The sequence below is a fragment of the Pseudopodoces humilis genome, chromosome 7, assembly GCF_049639895.1.
Source record: "Pseudopodoces humilis isolate 2021_Gansu_Grassland_sample_001 chromosome 7, ASM4963989v1, whole genome shotgun sequence".
Classification (NCBI taxonomy): Eukaryota; Metazoa; Chordata; class Aves; order Passeriformes; family Paridae; genus Pseudopodoces; species Pseudopodoces humilis.
In genome coordinates, this window is record NC_142206.1 from 34,516,108 (window position 1) to 34,536,847 (window position 20,740).

The 20,740-nt window shown below is 33.5% G+C and overlaps 1 protein-coding gene across 5 annotated transcripts in view; it reads right to left on the bottom strand.

The window, feature by feature from the left end:
* NOVA1 (NOVA alternative splicing regulator 1) overlaps positions 1 to 20,740 on the bottom strand; it is a 142,312-nt gene that overhangs the window by 3,667 nt on the left and 117,905 nt on the right. The window lies entirely within an intron of this gene.

The window sequence follows — 20,740 nt, forward strand, 5'->3', positions numbered from 1 at the left end:
TGGACAGATGAAATAGCTGGTCTTGAACAGGACATGATCTTGATTCTTTAACCTGCGACCCACATCACTGTATGGAAATTCATTATTTGATACAGTGTATTATTATTATTCAGCCTATAGAATTTAAATTCAACAGGAAAGAGTATTTAAGAGCTGAGATTTTGAGAGAATAAAACATGGCATTTGTACATCTAAAAAGTTTACCAATCGGCTTCAAACAAAGGTTATTTACCTATAAATCCTACCTTTCCTTCTGTTTAAACAAGTTTCAAACTGACACAATATAATTAATGCCAATGAAAGTATTATATATTGCCTTACTACTATGAGTGAAGAATGATGCCCAGGATAAAAATTCAATATTTATACACATTTTTCATAGCTTTTGTTTTTGATATACATTTTATAAATGTGTCCCAAAGTTTTAACATATAGTCTATTTTAGGACATTGATTTAATATAATGTTCTATTTTACAAAAGTTTCGTTTTTAGTACTTTTGTGTTCAGATATCCATTCACCCAGTTTTGTGGAATATGTGTAGGGGCAACACTTTTCAGTCCTTTCATCAAAATACTATCTAAAGTCTTAGCAACAAATCAATATAAAATACAGTTAAATATTATTAATAATATTCTCTTTTTACTGCCTCAGTATAAAGTCAAACTAATTGTAAATAAAAATATATGCCCTAGAAATAATTTTTTTTAAGGCTAAAATAGGATTAGATATTTTCAATGGTTATGCTAGCATGAAAATCATATCTTTGAGAATCCAGCATACTAGAAACTTGAGAAACATTTATGTTTTCCACTTACACCATATGTACATTAAAAATAATAATATACCATACTGTATTTTGCACTGAATTGTTTTAAATTATATACATAACTTTTAATTTCTTCAGAATTTCATTGATGTCAAAATAGAACATGTTCTATAGAACAAACAAAAAAATTAGCAGGTGCTGACTTATTCTAAAGGCAACTTTAAAGTAGAGTATTGAAAAAAATTTAGTCCACCCATATATTAAATAATCTTATAAAAACAAACATCACTGTATATATACTTAAATACATAATGAAATATTTTATATATATTTGTAGGCAGACTTAGTTTTAAGTCAGGACAAGTCCCAGTAATTTTAAACTTAGTTCAAAGTATTTGGTAATTTTAAGGTAACCTTTTTAGTTTTCTTATCATAGAAAGAAAGAAAGAAAGAAGGAAAGAAAGAAAAAATTCTTAGTTTTGATTAGATATTTCAATTCTAGATACAAAATATATGAACTAATTTCTAAATAGAAGAATTTTCCAGATTTTTGCAAATCATTTTTTGGGGGGTGTGGGATTTTGTTTGTTTGTTTTTGGGTTTGTTTTTGGGTTTGTTTTGGTTTTGGTTGTTTTGTCTTATTTTACTTTTTTTTATTAACAAATCAAAAAATGCAGCACTGCACAGCTTTCATTATTATGGTTTTGTGCTGCAGACTATAGAAAACATTAACTTGCCTCCATTGGTTCAAGATATACTAACAGGTTCTGTGGGAGATTTTGATAAGCAATGTGCATAGTTCTGATCAAGTCAGACATAAGTGCTTATATAAATTTAAGTGAAAAACCTAAAAACATAAGAAAGCACAAAAAAATACACTCTCATAACCACACATATGATTGAAGAAGTAAGTAGAATATTTAATGCCAGGGCAGTATTGTTGCACCTGTAATATCATAGTTACACATGCAGCATATGAAAATCCAGATTACTGTTATACAGCTGGTATCATTCTAAAGGATGGGTGTAGTAAAATAAAGCAGTGGCTTAATTCAGCCACAAAATTAAAAAGGAATGCTTCTCTATGCAACAAGAAATATTTTCTGAACAAGAAACTGGTACTTTTACCACTGAACCCACAAAAGTTCATTAGGTTCACCACTAACAGCTTTAGCTACTCAGCAAAATTATCTGTCTAATCAGAGGAAAGATAAAGAATAATCTTCTCCTTACTCATCCACTCCCTCCATGTCCAGGCATGTTTTTGTATTTAGCACTACAAACAACATAAAAATTATGATGCATTTTGAAAAAAAAAAAAACAACCAAAAACTTTAATGTGCTGGATTTACTCATGATTTTCTGCTTCAGAAATAAATAAATATACCCTTCGCTAAATATCTGACTTAGAAACAGACTGTTGTTTCTTTCACGGGCAACTCTCTTAAATGCTATTTATATAGAAATATACTGATAATACCCTTTCAAATACAACCCCTGCCATGGTGAGTATTTCACATATTTAAATATAGGACATCTTTTAAAAATATATACGCATTAAATAATTAGATAGTATGCCTCTATTTTATATTAGGACAAAAACATTACATTCCAGTGAAAATTCAGTTTGAACAAAACATAAATGCATCTGTACTCATTTTACTTAAAATGTAAACAATCCTGCTCTCCTTGAAATGAAGAGCAACATTTGTATTATTTTGAGATATTCAGCTGTAACATTCTTGTATTTGCAACAGCTAATTTCAATTTTTATTTTAAAATTTAGATAATTATTTTTATAAGCAAAACATATTTAGGAATTTTTTTATTACTTAGGAGTATTATTCTTGCAATCAATTTGTAAATCTCTATTTCTTTTATTCACTAATTCTTTCCCTTGTTTATACATTGGGATATCAACTCGTTATGGCAAACACTGGTTGTGTTGTATAATAATGCAGTATCTAACAAATGAGATAGATCACAGTGATCTAGGTGCCAGTTGAAAATAAATACTGCAAATAATTTTATTTCTTTTTCTCTTGAAGCCTACGGTCCCTACGGTCACTAAGTTAAAAGGTATATAATGAAACAAAAAATTCTGAAATTGAAAAATCAAATATTATCTATTTGGTTTTGTTACCTGCATGACCAACATTTAAAAAAAAAAAAAAAAGAAAAAAAGTACTTAACTCCTTGTCTGTCAGGGAAACTGGACAGTGCACTTATTTTCTTTTTACAGATAAGAGGTTCAGAAACTGATTTGGATGCAGAAATGAGAAACCTAACTGCTACGCAAAATAAGTGCTCTGAGCTATCCAATAAAGGTATCTTTCACTATGCAGGAAGATTAGGTTTCCAGGTTAATGTGTATGCTCCTGGCTATATCCAAATTTTTGCTGCAAAAAGGAGAGTGAGTATCTAAGGCAATAATGAACATATGCTTACATATGCATAAGAATAAGCACATGTGTAATTTATTTCGTTCAAGTGCTGTAAGAAGAAAAAAAAGGAAGAAACAACCTTTATTTCATGTCAAATAGATTTTATAAAAATTAAGGACTGCAATTATGACATTTGTTTACTCACAAAGCAAATTAATTACTTCCACAGGCATCACTCTCATCCTATTTGCATCAGCGTAAGTTCAAAATCAGGCTAAAAAAATATAATACTTCTTACCCCAAGTCATCCAATTATAACAAATAATAATTACAGAAACAAAGTAATTTCTCTGTGCAAATTTTCAGTGAAACATGACTGTGTCTTTAAAAGCCTTGACAAAAGTCAAAGAAACTTGGGGCGTAAGAAGGGCTCGAACCAGAGAGCAGCAGTTTGCTGCCCTCAGTTCCCAATGAAATCTGTAGAGATTTGATGCAATTCTGCCCTTTAGAGGAAGAGGACTGGTACTTAAGGGATCTCAACCACTGCGTGCAGACACAATTCAAACTGCTTTTAACTCTTGCCACATGAGTAGCTCATATGAATCCTAGACTCCTAAATCCTGTATCAGTTAATTCCCCAAACCTTTTCCATTTATCGACAATCCACATGCAGAATCCCATGCTGCATTCATATATCGCGTCAGAATTGCCTAAAGTCCTCTGATTTACCAAAGTGAGAGCCCTGGCTCAGTTAAGTGAGAATAGCATCTCGTGTGGAATGCCAGATGTTGGGTGATTATGCTCTGCCACTTCTCATCCTCCCCAGTGCTGCACAGGGATAATCTGCACTGAGCAGCTATGAATGCATATGAATACATGCTAAATATTGTCATGGGAAGAAGAACCATGACCAAATCTGCACTACTTCCCACTTCCTGTCTTCCCAGTTCTTATTCCTGCTCCTCTCATGTAAAGACTTCCAACTACCCATAGTAAAGCTCCCACCTTTCACTTTTCTACTGCTTTATTTCTTTGCCCTCCTTCTCTCTGACAATATGTGGTCTGGTTATATAATCACTTCTCACAGTCTCTGGAACTGGGGGGATGGCAATCACAAACTCACACCATACACGAGAGCCAGCTAATACAAAGTCTACGCTGATAAATGTAGTGGAAGAATGAAATGCAGGCTAGATAGGAAGAATTAGCACTTGATATGGCTGCTACACCAATTAGAGAAGCTGTGTGTTAAGAAAGTTGAAAAAAATGGTTTCAGGTTTCAAGTTTCACATGCTGGCATGACACATGCCTGCACTAAATTACACCAGAAGAGAAATATTACTGATTGCACAAAATAGCATCAAAACTGGGAAAAAACAAACCCAAAAATTCTACGGTGGAAATATTAAATGTATCAGCCTCTGTTTATTCCACCTCACAAAAGTGTTTCTAAGAGATTACACAGAGATTAATGAACCAAGGATCTTTTTTATCTATTATTCAGGTTTCTTTTTTCCTCTTTTATTTTCAACAGTGTGATTATAAATCATTCCATGAATTTTCTGTAACAGTTGTTCTTTTTCCTTCTATTAAATCTTTCAACTACTTGTCTAATGCCAGTTTATTTTTTCTTAACAGGAAAACACTTTACAGAAAAGATTCCATCTAACCTAACAAATTCATCCAATTTGTCACAATTCTACATTTTAGCCTCTAAAGCAAATAACTGCATTTCCTTAAAATTGTAAATTACTACATTCTATTTCATACCTTTTTCTATCTTTTTATGTCTTCTTACTCATCAATTATTTTAAACTCTTTAAAATTCCCTCTGGCCTCTGAATTCTATGTCTGAAAATTTTATGGAATTTCTTTCAATATTTTCAGTATCTCTGGATTGGATTCCATATTGGATTCATGTATATGCTGAAACATGAATTTACTTTTTCAAAAGTGAACTGAACTAATTCTTGATTGCTCAGTTCCAGATCATACATTTTGGCTTCAGAGAAAATTTTTAGAAGGAACGGAGACGTGTTTTGGAGACATTTTCCTAATAGTCCACTTGATACTTATTTAAAAAATACACATATATACATAAAAAGCAAAGCAGTTCTTTGTAAATTTAGCTAGATCATCATGTAAATAAACCTAGACCCTAAATTGTCATATTCCCTGACTATGTTTAAATTCTGTAAATGTCATTCCAATTTACTTTCTCTCTTTCCATAAAAGAACATCTAGAACTAAAATACTGTGTGAACAAGTGCAATGGATTACAGGAAGAGATTAGCTGCTACTTTGTTCCTCAATATAATGCACTTATCTTACTCATGCTTGTGTTAATAAGATTTACTTCTCATCACAAGCAGTACATATATTTGTAGTATTCCCTTCATAAATGTTGCCTGCAATTATTTCAAGATGAATATAATTTTGCTACTTCCCTGCGTTGCCTATTTGTGGTATTTCTGACTTCATAATTACAGTTGCTTTCAAGACAATTCAAGGTTAACTTAATCCATTAAAAAAATATTGCAACTTTGTGTTTTGTCTCCAATCACACTAGATTATTACAAATATAATAAATTGACACAGCAAAATCTAAGATGTTTGGTTTTATCTGCTGGTACTCCTGGCAGGAGGAATTTGGTCTGATACTGATGCTAAAAAGTGTTTATTTTTCTGCAGTTCCTAGACCTCCTCTCTCAGCTGAGGTTGCATTTATCATTTCATTTCAGTCTCAAAAACTATCATGCAATAGAAACCTAACTTCAGCTTAAATACTAGGGGACAATTTACATCTGAAATCACAAGGCTTAGAAAGTTGGAACTAAGGAGGAGAAATATTTACTAGAGATAAGACTGTGTAAGGATGTTTTGCACAAATTGCTCTTGTGGCTTAAATCAATACTATTTTTCAATTAGCATTTGATATTAAACCTTGACTCTTTGAGGCACTTAAAAAAGTCACTCCCACTTCTTTTAGTAACTGCCTAATTACAATTCTGCCCACTTTAAAGTATGAACATTAAGATTTTTCTTTCATGCTTTTAACTAAAGATGTAATTTGGAATGCAAATTTCTCACAGCAAGGAGCTAGCAAATCATGTTTAAAGAAACAAGAAAAATATTCTCTGGTGCCTGCTTTAGTTACCCTTCTGTCACCAGTGTGTGTAGGCTCTAACTCATAAATAGAAAGGCTTCTTCTCTCAAAAACAGAATATGTGCACAGCCAAGTTGTGTACACAGAAAGAATAATTGCTAAAACAGTGTTGGTAATACAGGTGGCTGATTTTATAAGACTATCTGGTCCTGAAGAAAGTATTATTAAAATTTTACACTCACATACGCACACATAAAATTCTGAGTAGTTTCATAAGTATCCCTCAAGAAAACATGATTCAAAACCGTGGGAATGGAGTAAACCAACTCCTCCATGAATTTTCTATGATACATAGTTTTAATAACATAGAGAAGAAACTTAACTTTTCTAATTTTTTTCTCAGTAGCATAAAAACAAAATTCCATATTTAATGCATTAATGTTTCATGAGTTTCAAATTACATTTGCAAAGAAGTGTAATGTATTTTGAGAAGCTTCATTTATACTTTTCACTCTTTTATAATTAAAAAATGAAAAAATGAGCTGGTTACATACTAAATTACACAAGAGAAAAAATGAATAGATTTTCACTCAGTTGTAGAGAATGCAGTATACATAGAAAATTAGACATCCATATTGGCTCTGCCGTTGTTCAGATGAAACATTTTTAAAGGGACAGAAAGCATGAATACTAACAGCTCTGTCCAGTATTGCTTAAAACCTTCAGTGATGGTAGAATGTTAACCCTATTCTCTATTTAAGATCACCATAGTTTCCCCTCCCCCATCTAAAACTTCCCTTTTTTTCTTCTTTCTTATATAATTTGTTGCATGGTGTTCTATGAACACCTGCCAGCACTCCACAGAGTCAAGGATGGGTTTCAAAAGTGCATGAATATTTACAGAACTATTAAGTATAGTAATTTGGGATACTTCTAACTGAAAGAAACCATATAATGTAATTTCATTACTGGAATTGCTGAAAAAAACTACTTCTCAGTACAATATAATTGACCTAAAATGTAGATAATGTACATTATTTTAAAACCAAATACGCCTCACTGATGGTATCACTAAAACTCCCACTGTTTTACATTAGATGGGATCTAACTTATGAACTCATAAAACCCACTTCAGTTTCAAAAGTTAATTATCTTCTTGACAGACAAAGAGGCAAAGTGGGTGCATCCCTTTTTTTTATGCTTTTCCAGTCACAGATCTGTAGATGTTACTTTGGCTCCTGATAGCTATTACCTCCTTGTCCAAAGAAGCATTGCACTGGTTGCTTCCCTGGCAAAGCTTCAGAAGGTAAATACATAAATGAATAGGACATTTCTGCACTCCTCAAGAGAATCCTTAAAAGACTGACTGCATGCACGAGCTTTACAGGTACTCCACAGTAGCAGATAATAAACTTGCTCTCAATGACATGCTGTATTTTAACTAGAAAACTTGAACTTGAGGAGAAGCAATCATTGGAAGAAATCCTATGGCTAACACATACAAGAAATTTGCTAATATGTTAATAACAAGTTTTGGACAGACAATAAGCAGGAACCTAGGAATCAATTTTCCATTGACTTCCAGGAGACTTGTTATTTATTTATTTATTTATTTAGTGGTTATGGACCTGCAAGTCTAAGAGAAAATTGAGAGTTTTTTAAATAACCCTTTGACTGGAGTACCAGTTTTCAAGATGCACTGTTAACATTACAAAGCATCATAGCTATCAAAAGTGCACAGTTTTCAGTATAAACTTGGATAAATATGGCTAGTATACATGATTATGTTCTTCTAAAAGAATCAGTGCAAAAAATTACATGCACTAGGTATGTCATTTAATTAAATTCAGAGGGAAGAACAGCCAATAGAAATGTGCTAAGGGACTTGCTATTTCCCTGTCAATGACACTTTTCATTGAAATTGACTAAAACTTGAAACCTTGAAAAAACTAAACCCCGGATATTAGAAATACATTGAGATTTGTATGTTTTGACATTGCTGGCCAGATCACATTATTTTAACAGCATGTCAAACTTTTTCTAAATTAATTTAGGATTTAAATCCAAATATGAAACAATGTTTCAGCATTACTGGTAAGAATACTGAAAATCAGTCTCTGGAAACTATGTTTAAAATTTATCTCTCTATCTATAGGACTGTCAGGACAAAAGAAGGCTAAGAGTTTTATTTTGTTTTCAGAGGATCTTTGCCACAGTTGATTTCTACAAGTTATGTAGCACAGTAATTCATGAATCATTTGGCACTTCAGAACAAAATTTAAGTTATCAACTATATATCATCATGTGCAGGAAACCTCTCTTTTAAAATATGTGGAATTAAGGTGAATCAGCAGGACCATTTCAATTCTATGGCATGGAAAATAAGGATTTATTATGACCATTAAAAAAGGGGTATTTCTTTCTTGCTCAATGCTCTTTGAGATCCTTTTGTGGGAGGCCAAAAGAGAGAGTTTGATCATCAGCAGGAGGAACTTTATGATTACTCATATCAACAGGTTTGCAATTCCCAAAGTAAGTGGGTAAAATGCTCAGAAAATATGACAGTCATTAGTCCCTTTCTTAAAATACACTATTTCAATATTTTCATGCTTACAAATAGTCCTCAATTTTGCTATCACAGTTATCATACTCTGATCTTTTGAAAATTAAAGTTTTAAGTGAGAATCTCTGGGATTGAAAAAAAATGGTAGATATTGAAAGGAGGTATAAGAAAGTGCAACTAGCTGAATGTGTTTTGTCTAAGTGAATGCCTTTGAGTTTTCATGACCATAAAATAAAATAATAATACTAAACCCTAACATCCCTCCCTACATTATTTTTAATTAAAATTCTGGGGTAATTATTCTGTTCTCCATAAAAAGACAGGGGAGACACACATGAATTAAAACCCTTGTGGTAACCCTATTAATATCTCAGGTCCACGAAAATAAGAGCATATTTATTCTTGTTTTCCCCTACAGACAGTTTTGTATAGCTTTGTGGTGTTTTTCACTATAAAAAAATTAAAAAGGAAAAATGGCACAAAGCTAATGACCACATTTTTCCTAAAAACTATATAAATACAATTTTTCTTATAAGCTTTTTTCTGAAAATATCCATTTTGCTTTAGATATAAACACATAAGATGGAAGAGCCAAATAGCTTTTAAAAGGAGGAATATTTTAAACATGTTATCTAACTAAACACAACAATTAAAAACAAAACAAAACAAAAACCACCACTAAACAAAACAACAAAAGACCTCCTTACCATTCCCACAGACATGCAATTTAATAGAAACACTTACAGAAAGGTGAATAGGTGAAGCTAATCCAAACCTATCTGAATATATATCACTACTGTAGACACTTTTATATGCACACAGAGTACTGTACCATAAATATATACTGCTAAATAAGAGTGCTTAATGCTTGGTTTACTTTTAAGTAGAAGCAGTCCTCTTGCACTGAGCATCTAGTGCAGAGCTTCAGCTCAGGTAGAGTACAGAAGCTACTTATTCAGCAGTACCTCTTTAAATCATATTTTTGCAATTCAGCTGATTTTAAAAACAATAAGCAAAAACAAACTCAAATGAGTCCATATGAAAGATATGGACATATTTTTACTCTCTACAGACACAATGAGTGGAGATCCCACTTCCTCCCAGGTCCATCATGTCTCCCAGCTGCAACCATGTCAAAAATAAGTCTGATGCACAGACCAAATGAAAGATGTCCTCATTTCAAAATCTAGGAATAAAACCTACAGTCTGTTACAAAATTATCTCAAGGGACTTCCCAACCTTTCTTGGAATCTAGATTTCTGCTCTTAACAATATTAGGTAATCTAAATAATATAACTTTCCATATCCAGTCTATATTTAGTTACACATATAAAGGTAAGAAAAGACTGAACAGGGCATTTTTAATGGTGCATCTTGGCATAGCCTGGCACCAGTTTTGCACATGCACTTTTACTCAAAGATCACAAAATTAGGGTAAAATGAAAGATAAAACTTACACTATCATCAACCAATATGCATAAAATAAATATGGTGGAATAAAGATGACAGAGAGGGAAATCTGACTTCTGCAAAATGCACCTGGTCCATCTAGACGAACTAACAAGATTAACAGCACCAAGGGTTATGGTTACTTTGAACCCCTGGCTTTGCAATAGACAACCAGCAGCAAAAGCTAGATAATTTCTGTAGTAAGTAATTCTTAACTAATAAAATAGAATCTTGTGTAGCAAGAACTATTCAGTGAAATTCTGAGACACTCATAGATGTCATTTGAAAATTGTTTTCAAATGAGAAAGGGAGGGCAGTTAAACAGAAAGCATTTATATGACCATGTCTCTCCAGGTCATGAAACACAGTAATTATTAGAAATTTTAATTACAAAAAGGAAATAAGTTTCCTTAGTGTGCTTTCCCTAATGGTTGGATGGATAGGCAGCCACATACAAGTACTGTTGTCAGTTCTGGGCTCCTCACTTCAAGAAAGAGCATGTCAAGAGAAGGGTAAAGAAGCTGGTGAAGTGTCTGGAGAGTGAGTCCTATGTGGAGCAGCTGAAGGAGCCCAGAGAAATGGAGGTCCAGGGGAGACCTTATTGCTCTCTACAACTCCCTGAAAGAGGGCTGCAGTGAGGTGGGAGGTCGGCCTCCTCTCCCAGGCAGCTGGTGACAGGATAAGAGGAAATGGCCACAAGCTATGCCAGGGGAAGTTCAGGCTGGACATGAGAAGGAATTTCTTCAGAGAAAGGGTAATTAAATGTTGGAATGAACAGTCCAGGGAGGTGGTGGAGTCACCATCCCTGGAGGTGTTCAATGACTAGAGGTGGGACTTAGTGACAAGGTCTGGTTGACAATGTGGTGTTACATCATCGTCTGGACTTGATGATGCCAGAAGTTTTTTCCAAGCTAATTGATTTTGAGATTCTGTGATGTCTCCAAACTTCATAAGCAATGCTACAGGACTCCATAGCTCTCTAATGCTAATAGAGTCTTCTGACAATTCAATACAAAATCTTCTTCTCAGAGCCTGACGTTCTGTCTCTAAGAAGGATCAGAGAACAGCATAAGGCAAAATCAATCTGTAGGTCTCAGGAAATATATCATTAATTGCAAATAAGTTATTTAGTAACAAGAAGTAGTTGGCTGATTGAGAATTTAACATTCACCCCAGCTGATTCATATCTTTAGTTTAGAAGTATATCTACTTCTTGGTTAACTCTTGCAAACTTGCAGTATATGTGTTTAACCAAGATAGCCACAAGGAGACCAGAAGTAACTACTGCCATGGCAAAAAGAAAATACTGGAATAAGTGGAGACAAGAAGTTACCAATTACTGGAGTTAGCAGAAGCAAAAAGTTTGATAGGTGCTAACTGAAGTCAGTTATCAAAGTCAACTTAGCTTGTAAAAAATCCAAGTAATTGCAAGAGACAGGTGAAGGAACAATTGCATCCTCCTTGTTAAATGTGAAGATCCTGGATTTAGATCATACACACATAACTCAGTAGGAAAACCATATATATTTATTGTTAAACCACGTATTTGCAAATCATATTGTTTCCATACATCTGTACTCTGGATTATATTTCTCATACAATGGGAGACAAATTTCATTAAGGCAAAGTATCTGTAGACAGGCACTAGGCATTGGCAATACTTCAATATAGGTAACTTGCACCTACTAATAATTTAGTGTAGCTAATAAGATCACAAAAATGTTCATGTGGGAAAAAAAAATTATTCTTCACGCAAACTAAGGCTGTGGGGCACAAATATGGCTGTATTTACACATTTACATTACATGTTTTTATACCTATATTACCAATGTGTAGTACTGTGTGCATTAACATGGAAAAATATCTTATACAGAGTAAAGTTGAAGGCAGCATCTGAGTAAATTTTAATATATCTTTTTAAAGACACAATGCAAAATAATTTGCATCTAACTCTTGCCCTAATTTCAACTCTTATGCATACTATACACACATTTGCCTTCTTCAACAGCTGAGAATTTATTTTTATTTTAGACAAAAGGTACTGAAACATATGAAAAGAAAAAAAATTAAAAAATGAAAGAGCTCTCTCAAAAATGAGACAGAGGTAAGGAAATCAATAGATTTACTAATCTTTTTTGATGTCACAATACATTTGTCCCTTTTTTCTATTTAACAAATATTCACTGTGATCCTTGTTACAGTAAAAACTTTTTAGACAGAGTTCAATAAATGCATTATAAATTATTCTAATTTCACTTAAATTCATGTTTCAAAACATAAGTTTTTGTCCTATCAAAGCTGCAGTCTTCTCCTTTTCTTACCCTGATTCACCTGTGTTCCTATTAATGTAAGGTAGGCATAACTTCCAGTTTACTTTGAAATTGATGCAGTAAAGATAACCATCAGAGTACACACACACATTGTGTACAGCCAATCAGTCTTTTCTGTGACTGCTAATGTAATGTGTATCATTTATTATCTAATTAATTATGACATAATTAAAGCAGAAATTCCTATAAAACAGCCTCTTAATTGTTGGCATAGAAGTGAAATATGACCTGTGAAATGTCTTTAACAAACAACTGTTATATCCTTCTGTTTCTAAAATAATCTGATAATACTGGTTATAGACTATATTTACAGTTGTTTTATTAAACATTTTAAATTTGTTTGTGTGAATAAATTTTCTGCAAGGAAGTGATTATCTTTTGACTTGATTGCTCTTTTCTTCTGCATCACTCAATTATACATGTGCACAGGTCTGCAGATCTTAAGGTATTGTATTTTGGTTCAGTACTTTTTACTACAGAATGCCATTAATCATAGCCTAATCTATTTCATAAATTCAGTTTAATTTCATAACTGTAACACTTTAGAAGAGCCCACATGGAGACTGCATTTCAGTATCTCACGGATAGGGGGCAGCTGAGAAGCATTCAGCTAATGTACATTGCTACTTACAAACATGAAAGAGGAATTTTCACTGCAGTGGAAGTGCAGCCTTCCAGAAACTTTAAAGAAATAAAAATCTCAAACATATTTTTCTAACCCCATCCTAATCTCAGGTATTAATTTCACTTGAATGAGTAATTTATCATGTAGAAATGTATTATTGTTTGATAATGTAAGGGGAGGGAAAATAGTCCAGCAAGACTTGGATCTCTATGGCTGCATTCCATTCACTGAGGTGCCATTTGAGAAGCAGGGGAAAACAGAAGATGAAACAGGCAGCAGACCCTCTGTACCCCCAGAATGCAAGAGACTTCCAAGACTGCAAAGATTCAAATGTAAATCACTGGCAGGTAACAGACCAGTGAACCCTTAGATTTAGAGTCGTGATACAACAATAGTCGCATTGATCCACTATTTGTAAACTATGCCTCTCAATATCCTGCTATTACTTGCAGGAGATCTAATTTGCCTTCAGAGGAAAAAACAACTAACTAACCAACCAAACAACCAACCCCAACCCAAACAACCAAACCCCAAATCAAACAAATCTACAAGTTTTATTCTTGTAGAAAAAATCTACAAGAATAAAACTAGGGGATAATACTACTGAAAAAGATGCAGTTACACATTGTTTTGATAGAGACTATCTGAAATCCAGGCTGCAATGTTTTAGGCAAAGGTCTCAACAGATGCAGTTAACCTCTGGAAAAGGAAAAACCTCCTACCTTTTATTCCCTATAGTGCAACATGTCAATCTGCTTCTATGATTTGTATACAAAGAATACTTTTTCACTCAAATCAGGCAGAGACCTACAATAATTGGTGGGTTTCTCTCACATCTATCTACGACTTCTCACATCTGATGAATTCTCAAAGCATGCAGAAGGCAGACAATGCATCTAGCATTCTGCCTAGCAAAGTGTGGTGCTGCACTATACCTGCAAACAGCTTGTGAAAATGAAAATATTTCAGGTAGCACAAAAAACCCACTTAACTAACAAGCAGGGTCTTCTAGGGCCAGGCCTAATCATGCCTCACTCAACACCTGACAGAAAAATATGGTATTGCCTTTTCTACATTACAGTCTGCTGTAGGGGATCTGTCCTGGTGCGAAAGTCAGCTTTACAGTCTCAATGTTTCCTTTCCACATTCTCATACAACCCTTGATCAGATAAATTCTGAACTCCCTAAAAGCCACTAAATTAAATTCCAAATAATTGAAAACGTGGAGTCAAACCTTTACGTGACTGAATACACAGCAGAGAAACAATAAAGTCATCCAGATTTGCATTCTGGAAATTGCTCTGCTCTTCTGTTTTCTCGGGGCTGTTCAAACAGCTAAGAAGGCACTAAGTGACTCTTTGCCTGTATACCTGAGAATATGGTTGGATTTTTCACCCAATAGCAGTTTTGATGAAACAGTACATCTACAATACCAAATCTGAATACTAAGAACTCAAAGTCACGGTTAACATTGGCTGGATCACAGCATAACATGTTGGCAACTTTCACTCTAGCTTATTTGGGATGGAACGTAAACATGTATATACCTGGAATTTGATAACATACTATTTGTTTTAATTTTGTATTGATAAAGGAATTATACTTAAAATGGAACAAAGAAGTTGAAGAAATTAAACACCCTTTGGCAAAGGACATTTGAAAACCCTTATCCTATTTTGGCAAAAAGAAAAATGTGTATTCTCCAAATTTTGTACATTTAATGATCCTTTTACCTCAGCAGATAGGACCTTTTGTTAGTATGGGCACAGGGAAAAATGCCAAAAGCTATATATCATGTCTACAAATATCCTTAATTGAAAGAACATCTTAAATACAGTGAGGGACTTTTTGAACTCTTAACTCAAATAAGAAAAGATTATGATAACCCTACAAGTCTAAACAGAATGCATTCAATCCAAAAAAAGCATTATCTTTTTACATGTTCACTACAATATATTTTAAAGTGAATAAATCCCATGAAAGTCATACATGTACTTTAAAAAGCAATGATCTTAGCATCTAAACTGAAGTGACAATGATTTAAAAATAAATTATTTGAATAAAAAGCAGCCTTCATAAAGTCACACTACAGTAAGATTTTTATGCTTTCTAAATCATCTAAGTCTTCATAAACACACAGTTTTTCTCTCTCTTTTTTTTTTAAGCTTTACTTTTATATGTGGGGCTTTTGTTTTGTTTTGGTGTTTTGCCTCCTGATTTTTATCTATGTGGGTAAAAAAAATCTAACAACCAGGAAGAGTTTAAAACATGAGGAGATATTGATTTAAGACATTTATCCATTTTAATAGAAGGGAATAGTAATTCTGCCCATTACACTGAGAACATATATCTTTTTGAAGGGGGGGATGAAGTCGGAAACTAAGTGATTCTAACTATTATCAAACATGAAATCCAAAGAAGACACATGAACATGGAATCACATTTTTACTTTCAAGACTGCAACTGGCAGGTCATTTATGACATCCCATGAATGACGTGCCAGTAGCATTCAGAAACTTAGCAGTGAGAATCTACATCTTTCCCCATTTCTCAGGAAAGCTCCTGACATTTGTCCTACATTTAAGACAGTAAACAGTGCCCTCATAATTGTTGTGCAGTGGGAGAGAAAAAAGGAAATGAGTACAGAATATGAACCCAAATTATACTACATATACATACTTGTCCCAAGGGGAAATACTGAAACAGACAATAAGAAGAATAAAATCCCCAAACTGTTTTGCTTATAAGATTTTTTTGTTATTTAAACATCTTTATATAATTTAAATATATATTTTAAGGAAACAATGCAAACAAGCATTGAGCTAAAATACTGCAAAATTCTGCAAAAAAATGGTTAAAGGACAAAAGAAATATATTACAAGTAATGTATTAACATGAGGGCCAGAAGAAAGTCTACAGTTGGTCCGTGATGGGTAGGTTAATTCTGCTTAGAGTTTAGACATGAAATGAAGGATTCCAGCTGAAAAGAAGCAGGAAAGGTTACATCTAAACCACTGGAACCACTACTGGAATCCTCTCACATGAATAGGAGAATAATTCTTCCTAGCCTTTTGTAGATATACTGTCTCAAAAATCATTTATTATGTGCAATCCACAGTGTGCCATAGGGAACTTGTAATCAGAAAAGGAACTCAGTCTTACTAAACTAAAACTATCTGGTTCACTAAATACTTCAGTCATGGTCCATGTAAAACACTGTCTATTAGATAAAGTCTCTTTCAAACAGAGTATTAAGTTTGTATTGTAGAACACTGACAGCATCATCTGGATGTAAATAAAATGGTCATATTTATCAGTGACAAATCAGATAGGCTGACAAAAGGTCAAATTGTTATCTCAGAGAATTACCATAGCAAATATCCTTAGTAATCAAATTAAAGTTATACCACATTTCTAATTCTATAGCAAATTTATAAGAATGCTAAATAATTTCATACTGATTTTGATTTTTAATACACAGTACTGAGATTTGGAAAGATCAAGTGATCCATCCAGCATTAGTCAATATGTGAAAGACCTCAAAAGAAAACAGATCTTCTCAACACTACTGTAACAATTGACATTAAAATCAGGGAAACAAAAATAGATTAATAGTACAGTAAAAATATCCAAGACACAGTATCTTAAATAAGCCTCATATCAAATTTCAAAGGCAAATTGAGATAATATCTCACTGGCCTACAATGGCTATTGACTATCCTGGGATCATCATTAAAACTCAGTATTTGTGCATTAAGATTAAAGTACTGATCAAAAAAAATTATCACTGGTTATTAAACATATTTTAAAAATCCATGTCCTAATGATAACAGAAGACTGAAACAAAGCTTTCTTTCCTATTTCTTCCTCCACCTCTCACAAGAAGTTATATATCAAATATGAGTTTGTCAACCCTTTAAAAGCTGTCAATATGCTTTACAGATTGCCTTTATTTTTAGATTCTACCTTTCTGTGACGAATGAAAAGATGATACTTCTGCCAGCAATTTTAAAAGCAGGGATAGGGTGGTTCTTTAAAGTCAGAGAAGGAGATGGGGTGCATCAATCATTACAATTTAGAGACATCAATTAATCTCCCAGTCTCTAGTTATATGTGTACTATTGTATCACATTGCAAGCTATAGACTTGGCACAAAAAAAGAAAGATAATATAAGCCAAAAGTACAAATTCCAAATACCAAGATTTTAATAGCCATATGCTTGCGCTGTACCTGCTGAGTACAGGCAGTACCAAGACCACTGGCTCAGTCCCATCATGTGAAAAGGTTGAAAAGTATTATTTATTACAGATATTGCAGCAACAAGGTGAGATAGATATGCTCAAACAAAAAAAGCAAGTCAGAGGAGTGAACGAACAAAATCTACACCTTTCTGTACTCCACAAAATCTATATTACATTGTACTAGATGATAAAATAAGAGTTTCAGGTGAAATAACAAAGCCACAAAACAGAAGGCATAATTGTAAAAAATACAAATGCCATGGGGAAAAAATAGAGCTTTTAAAAAAGTAAAAATAAAAGGTTTATACAGTAAGCTACTGACTCAAAGTCAGTATGATAAATCCTATTTTATTGCTAAGCTTAAGCCTATCTAAATTGTAAGGCAAGTGAAAAGGACTCCTACCCATCACTTTCCTGACTCACTAGTAAATGTGAATGTGTGTTTTGGCCTTTTATTCTCTTAAGCCAGTAGCAAAGGTCAGCATTGGTACCAATTTAATGGAAAAAGGCAGGAAAATGGAGAAGACATACAAGTTTCCTTTATAGGGATACATCAGATAGGCAAAGGAGAAATAAAAACTTAGCTTTATGTAAAACTAGAGTAACAGCAGCAAAGCAGAAAGATAAAAAGAAAAAAATAATCTTGTAAATGAATAAAAATATGTAACAGTTTAATTATAGAAATATTAGTCTATATAGTCACTTAACTGTTAAAATAATAATCGAAACTTGTACCTTTACAAGGTTCTACAGAGGAAATGCAATCATGTTCTATACGATGTTTAGTGCATTATTTATCACTTTAGAGATGAAATTACCTCTTGAAGTGTACTTTGGAGAAGTCAAACTGATTTCCTCCTCCTGGTAAGTAAAAGTAAAGCTGTATTCTGCCAGCTCCAGGGCCATCAGCAGAACAGTTTCACCTCTGTAGCTATATGTGTGACAGTGTTTGGCTAAACTGAAAAAGTTCGTGAGGGTGCAATACAGAAACTCTTAGTCTAAAAGTATAGAAAGATTGAATTCACTTCAGCAATAGGCAGACAGGAGGGGGAAAAAAAGGTTATTGGAAATGCTATTGCCTCTTTGGTTCTTTCTTCCTTGGGAAGTTTGCATTGTATAGATTTTTAATGCGAATAAAGGTACAAGGAAGTTCCACTGAAAAAATAAACAAGACGTTTACAAGAATAATATTGACAGCTGTATAACTTCCTGGAACAAAGAACTAAAGAGAAAAATACTTCCAGTGAAGAGGTTTCTGTTGCACCCAAGGCAACCTAATGTAATACAAAACATGACAACTCTAAAGAAACTTTTCTTCCACTAGATAAGGCATTTTCAGAGACTACCCTCTTCTTTAGAATCATAAAACAAATAGCTCACGAACACTGGATTTTTTGAAAAACAATTAATCAAAAGCTGAAACTGCCTTACAAAGGAGTTATGACCTCATCTGAATGGAGGCAAGTGAGTCATTAAAAGGAAGATCTAATACAAGCCAGATTTCCTGCCTAGCTTCCTCTGACCTCTGTTGGCAGAGCTATTTTCTTCTTGCATTAAAAAGTGTGTCTAGAAATTGTTCAAGCTCTGTCAGGGGAACACAACTGACATGCTTGTACAGCACAAGGCTCACATCAGCTGTTCTCATCAAAGCACAGACTCAACAATTCTCTAACTGCAATGACTTATTGGGGGTGTCCTTCAACACAGGTTAAAAATCTCACTCCAACAGCAACCCAGCATTAAGTATTGCTTAAAGCTTGCTTAATCACCTTTCTAATCTTTAATATAAAATACCATCTTCTCATGATTAAAATATTACAGAAAATGGAATGATCTTAAGCCTAATATGCTACCTTAACCACACAACAGTGTGCTGTGAATTTATCTTACACCTTAACACTGAATGTCCTGACATCCATCCAGTTAACTAAGCTCTCTTTGTGTTACCATAACATAACATCTTGTGAGAAAACCCATACCTGAATGGTTATTTTCTATTGAGAGTCATCTTACACAGCCATATATCAAAACAAACATTTATTGTTGTTCTCTAATTCTGTCCTGTTGGGTGTTTACATGGCTACCGACAGGTTTGAGGTTGTTGTGTTGGAACCTGTTCCCATGTGACAGCCGCAGTGCAGATACTTGTGGATACACTGGTGTGGAATGCTAATCACCACTACAGCCTGGGAACAATGGCCAGTGATGTCACCTATTACCAGAATGAACAGAAAGGCCTTAATTGCCTTATCATGTGCTTTGTGCTTCCTGCTGGAATGGCTAGAAATCACTAGAAAATACCAGAAGGGATAAAATAATCATAAACCTGTAGGAGTTTCAATAGTTAATAATAAAAGCGGTTCCAAAAGTCAATTAAGGAACTCATTACTCTTCTGCATATATACAGTCCTGATGCTGTTCAAAAAAGGTCTTGATTGCTTGTAGGAAAACTGAATTGAACACAGGTATGAATAAAATGCATTAAAATATGTAATTTGGGATATAGACAGGACACAAAGCATACACGTCACTTAGCTTGTGAATTTAGCTATATAGCTTGTGAATTTAGCTATATTACTTGACAATATTCTCATAGAACAACTTTCTATAAACATAAGTATTTTGAGCTATTGAAAAGTCATTAAAAGTTTATACACTACACTATAATTCTGATAACATAAAATTCATAGAACATAGGTGCTTCTCTTATGCTAATGAACATGCCCAAATTGTTTATCCTGTAAATAAAAAGCACTTCTTCCTTTTTCTCTAAATAATGATCATCAGGATATATTTATAATCAAAAAGAAAAAAAAGTGTGAAAGGAAAGAAAAAATAGTAAGAACCTTTTAAAAAACAATCTCTGCACCCATTTTCAAAACCTTCTAATAAAATAAACAAAATACTAAAATTAAGAGAGAGAGAATAAAAGCTGAATAGAGCTCATAAAACATCCCTAGCTGTCGGCAAAGATTTTATCTTTGTCATTTAATGATGATGAAGCCAAGTAACTGTTGCTGGAATGGAAGCAGGCTGATGAGAAGGCTTTCAAATTGAAGTCAAGGATATCACAACCTATATTTCTCTTAGTAGTTCCTCTATCTGTACACTTCCTTTCTAAATTCCATTACTTTCTGTATTTGAAACCCCCTGCAATAAATGTCATGTGTTGATCAAAGGTATAATGCTTTAATGTGCTTCCGTTCATGTGAAATTGTTTGTCCATACACCAGCAAGCTCTAAGCAGTTAAAAAAAAAATCAGAAAATCAGTA